The sequence below is a fragment of the Miscanthus floridulus genome, chromosome 8, assembly GCF_019320115.1.
Source record: "Miscanthus floridulus cultivar M001 chromosome 8, ASM1932011v1, whole genome shotgun sequence".
Taxonomy (NCBI): Eukaryota; Viridiplantae; Streptophyta; class Magnoliopsida; order Poales; family Poaceae; genus Miscanthus; species Miscanthus floridulus.
The window spans coordinates 213,019,977-213,025,976 of NC_089587.1; the positions used below are offsets into that span (position 1 = coordinate 213,019,977).

The 6,000-nt window shown below is 33.5% G+C and overlaps 1 pseudogene; it reads left to right on the forward strand.

The window, feature by feature from the left end:
* LOC136470598 (uncharacterized) overlaps positions 1–4,401 on the forward strand; it is a 156,759-nt pseudogene extending 152,358 nt beyond the window's left edge.
* The last annotated feature ends 1,599 nt before the right edge of the window (positions 4,402–6,000 follow it).

The following is a 6,000-nucleotide window of genomic DNA, read 5'->3' on the forward strand; positions in this document are numbered from 1 at the left end:
GTTCTCCTTGGGTGGAACTGCCTGGGGAGACGATAGAGCATGAGTCCTGTGTGTTCGTGGCTAGGGATAGCAAGGGAGTAGACCGGTATAGTCTAGTTCTGAAACAAGTTAGTGATGCATACGGTGAGTACCGAGTAGGACTGTCACAAGCATAGTACGCACGACCGGCTGAACTGTTGGTCTCGCCAGTCTGCAGAAGATCCTTAGAAATATTCCGCATAAGCATATTCACTAAGCACCAGATTAGCTAATCGCGAAAGCGACATATCAATGTTTATATTCACTAATCGCGCGCTCGCTCATCCAGCGTGTATAAAATATTTGCTCGTGAAAGCGACGCTTGCCTTGAATAGTGAAGTGGTTGAGCCACTCCCGGTGAGTGCTCGGGCACTGTTCATATCCTGAATTTGAATAGTAAACGCGAATTTGAATAGTGAAATCTAAATAGTGCTATGAATAGTAACTCTAAAATTTTAAAATTCGAATCTTGAGTTTGTAATAACCCGTGGCGTCCCATATTGGTATCAGAGCCTGGTTATTAAAATTTGAATTAAAGGGATTTATTTATATTGTCAAGTTTAAAAAGTTTGCCGCAGTCAAGTACTTTACTTATTATGGATAATTTAGATAGTCAGATTCAATATTATGAGAAAAAATTAAGTATGATTCATGATGAATATAAAACCTCTATGACATGCAAATGGTCTGCCATAAGAGAAAAAGAATTATTCTTTAGACGAGAAATATGTAGACTTGATAATATCAAGAAAGATATAGAACTAAAGAATAAATATTGTAAAACACCTGTTGTGATAAAGAAACAGGAAGATGAGTTAAAAACTAAAGACAAAGAGACTCATGAAGTTAAAGAAGTTGTGCAGACAAATAATATTGAATACATTACCAGTGAAAATGAGCAATGGGAGATTAATAATAAGTTTCTATTAGAAAGTTATGAAGAAGAAGAAAATAATGCTCAGAGTTACCAAGATTTTATAGACTCTTTAGATGATGAAGAGCTACTCAATCTTGATAATGCTATGGAAGGGTTAGATATAATATCTGAAGATATTAATAGTTCAAAAGACACAAAAATAGAATTAATGAATCAAGAAGACTGTGAACATGATTGGATAAAAGGAAGAGGTGATTATAATATAAAATGCGCTTTTTGTATATTTTACCCTAGTCAAGAAAATAGACTTACATATATTAAATGTTTAAAGCAAGCATGTGCTTCATGTCTAAGAACCAATAACCAAAAATGGAGACAAGAAGTAGAACTAGAATCAGATGATAAATTATTAACAAGTAGAGTCAGAAATTTAGAGAATAGAATAAATATCTTAGAAGCAGAATTAGAAGAGCTAAAGAGTAAAATAGAACTCAACGAAGCTAATAAGATAGAAGATAATTATAAAGGTCTTACCGAGTTAAAGGATCAAGCTATGGTAAATAAAAATAATAATAAAGCGTTACAACTAAAAGAAGCCATAATAAACTATGGTAGCAAATATATAGTAAGATTACCATTTAAAGAAATTATAGGAATAATAATACATGTAAAAGTAAAATTAATGCTTAATATCTCTTATAAAATATTAGCACTAGTAGACACCGGTTGTACAAAAAATATCATACATGATAAATATTTTGTAAAGTGTCCAGAAATAGTTCATACAATAGATCAAGATAAAGCAGAAATATCTACAGATATGTCTGGGATAAAAAAGGTTCATAATCAACTAGCTTATGATGTTGAAGTACAAATAAATAACACAAAATATATAATGGATGAAATTACAATAAGAGATCTATCTATGATACATGATGATATGATATTAGGATTAAGATTTCTACAGTTTTTTTTACAAACAACTATCATACATGAGCAAGGAATAACATTTATTCCTTACCAAGACAATATTCCATATATAACTGAAGTACGAAAGAATATAAATTCTAATTCAGGAAAGACCAATTTAGAACTCCAAGGATCTGATGAAAATGTCCTTAATAATTATATAGATGAAAAGTTAGGTGAATGTATAGAAGAGTTTCATATAGCAAACTCATGCATAGAATGTATCAGTTTGCAATCATTAGCATCAAACTGGTATAGAGATATAAAATCTAAAAAGGATATAGATAAAATTGTAATAAGATTAGAAGATATTCAGATAATAGGAGAAATACCAATGAAGCATTGGGACAAGAATGGTATATTATATAAAATTAACATAATAAATCCTGACCATATAATTAAGACAAGTCCTATAGAAGCAACACCTAAAGATATAGAAGAATTTAAGATGCATATTGAAGAATTACTAAAATTAGGAGCTATAAGAGATAGCCGAAATCCTCATAGATCAGCTTCATTTATAGTTAGAAATCATGCTGAAATAGCCAGAGGAAAGTCAAAAATGGTTATCAATTATAAAAGACTAAATGATAACACCATAGATGATGCTTATAATATTCCAAATAAGCAAGAATGGATAAATAGAATACAAGGTAGTAAATATTTTTCAAAATTTAATTTAAAAGCTGGGTTTTGGCAAGTAAAAATGGCAGAAGAATCAATAGAATGGACTGCTTTCACCTGTCCTCAAGGTCATTTTGAATGGCTAGTAATGCCCTTAGGATTAAAAAATGCCCCTGCTTTATTTCAAAGAAAAATGCAAAATATTTTTAATGAAAATCAAGAATTCATATTAGTTTATATTGATGATTTATTAGTATTCTCAAAATCCTATAAAGAACATATAGCTCATCTGGAAACCTTCTTTAGAAAGGTAGAACAACATGGGTTAATATTGTCCAAAAGGAAAATGAAGATATGTAAGGAAAAGATAAACTTTTTAGGTCATGAAATAGGAGAGGGAAAAATCTATTTACAAGATCATATTGCAAAGAAAATCTTAGAATTTCCAGATGTCATGAATGATAAGAAAACCCTACAGCAATTCTTAGGAATAGTCAATTATGCTAGAAATTATATTAAAAATTTAGCTAAGTTAGCTGGTCCATTATATGCAAAATTAAGAAAAAATGGGCAAAAATATTTTAATTCTGAAGATATAAAGTTAGTAAGAACTATTAAAGAAAAAGTCAAAGATTTAAAACCCCTAGAGTTACCTTTAGATGATAATTATTTTATTATAGAGACAGATGCATCCAAGTTAGGATGGGGTGCAATATTAAAGCAAAAACCACACAAATATTCTCCAAAGTTAGAAGAAAAAATATGTAGGTATGCTTTAGGAAAATATAAGTTAAAAGCAATAAACAATACAGATAGAGAAATTTTGGCTGTTATAAATGCAATAAATGCTTTTAGACTATATCTAGGATTTAAAGAGTTCACAGTTAGGATAGACTGTGAAGCTATATGCAGATACTACAATAAAGTCAATAGTAAGAAAAGTTCAACTAGGAGATGGGTTCTATTTGAAGATATTATTACTGAAAATGGATATAAAGTAATATTTGAGCATATAAAAGGCAAAGATAATACATTGCCTGATATATTTTCACGATCTTCTATTTTGCAGGAATGAAGAGAGGAACAAGCCCTATTGGGGGTGAATGTTTCAATTTCAGAACTGAAAATAAGTTAAGAATATTTCGCCTAATACTTATAAATTCAAACCTAGAGACCATATTATTCTAGATGATATACAAGAATGCATTCTAGACAATTTCTGGTTCCAATATAATAATAAAAGAGAAGATAAAGGATATATGCTAGCAATATTAAATAGTTTGGCTGAATATTTTCATATGATCAATGGAAAGAGACAACCGAAAGAATCATCTGTCAATATAGAGAAAAGACCCATATATGTTATATATAGGGGAAAGACACTAGGAATATATGTAACATTCGAATCAATTATAGCTCAACAGGTAGAAAGAGAAAATGATGGAGGTGTATTATGGAAAAAATATTCAGATATTGATCAAGCTCTCTCATATGCAAGAAGCATTTTGGGAGTAAATTATTTCATAGAACCAGCAGCAAAAGATTATATTCAAAAATATAAAAGGGCAAAAGATGTGAAGATAAATTTGCCAGATGTTAATATAAGAGAAGAAGGATCTTCAAGGGTATCCACATATAAAGATGTTGTGAAAAGAGACACAGAATCATTGAATGAAGAAGTTCTTGAGAAAAAAATAAAAGAAAGACTTGAAGCAAGAATTTCTTTATTAAAGAAAGATATAAAAGAAGAAGTCTTACAAGAAGTAAGACATGAAATAAATGAAAATTTTGAAAATATAAGGAAAGACTATGAAGAAAATATTAAGAAAGACTATGACTCAAAAATGAATATACAGATATCTGATGACGATGATAATGATGATGAGATGTTGGATATCCATGGTCATGGATAAAGACCAGAATATTAGATTTCAATATGATGAAAAGAATATCGTGAGTTGTTGTCTTGGTATGAAATATGACAACCTAAAGAAGTGGACAACGAAGAAAATATTGAAGAATCAATATAGACTCAGTTTAATATTAATATATTCATATAAGAAATATACTCCTTATGTTGATAAGGTTTATCAACAATTTGTCCGGGGGAAGAGATAAATGCCGATGTCATGGAGATAATACCGCATGCCTATCCTTGATTTGATGTTTGCAACATCAATCATTCGGGCGTAGAAGACCATACCATACCAAAGAATATCCAGAAGGATACTATTTGTGCGTGATGGAGGACAGCGCAAAAGCAATATACAGTTACTCTACTGTAGCCAGGACAATTATTCTCTGCCCAGCTGTCCAGGCAACAGTAAAGAGAGATAATTGAAGACTTCATCGTGAAGGCTCCTCAGACGATGACTTCGCCTCGAAGGCTTTGTCTGACGATAAGGCTCGCTCCTTCAGCTGATAAGCATGAAGGACGCCTCCTCATGCTATAAAGCAGGACGCCGGGTGCATTCATTCACCATCGAATGCTCAAGCAGAAGAAAATCATCGAAACACCAGACCACCATCGAAGAAAGCTCAGACACCGAAGACACACACTCTCATCCACCACCCACTCCACCAACTCTCCACCCACACACATACACCATGAACATATGATCTCAGAAGCACTCTGAGAATCAATCCACCATTAGTAGTAATCACACACCACCATTGTATCACTCAACCTTTGTAAATTAGAGAATAAAGAAGGTCCACGTGACCATCCTGCGCTTGTAAGGTAATCCCTAAGATTTATGCTAAGTGCTTGGGGTTTCCCGAAAGGGAAAGCCGTATGTAAGCTTGCTCTGTGGTAATGAATTAAGCTTTTCTGTTTGAATCCCTGCCTTCCTTTAAGCTCGTTCATATGGGGCAACATCTCTATGCTAGGGACCCTAGAGGAGAAACCTCTGCGTGTGTTATTCTCGTGTTAGCCCTGATAACGGTGTTTGTAGAGAACCCTGTGTGCGCAGAGAAGTGTTCCTCTTGGGTGGAACTGCCTGGGGAGACGATAGATCTTGAGTTCTGTGTGTTCGTGGCTGGGGATAGCAAGGGAGTAGACCGGGATAGTCTAGTTCTGAAGCAAGTTAGTGATGCATATGGTGAGTACCGAGTAGGACTGTCACAAGCATAGTACGCACGACCGGCTAAATTTTTGGTCTCGCCAGCCTGCAGAAGATCCTTAGAAATATTCCGCATAAGCATATTCACTAAGCACCAGATTAGCTAATCGCGAAAGCGACATATCAATTTTATATTCACTAATCGCGCGCTCGCTCACCCAGCGTGCATAAAATATTTGCTCGTGAAAGCGACGCTTGCCTTGAATAGTGAAGTGGTTGAGCCACTCCCGGTGAGTGCTCGGGCACTGTTCATATCCTGAATTTGAATAGTAAACGCAAATTTGAATAGTGAAATCTAAATAGTGCTGTGAATAGTAACTCAAGAATTTTAAAATTCGAATCTTGAGTTTGTAATAACCAGTGGCGTTCCAAGCATTGGGACAAGAATGG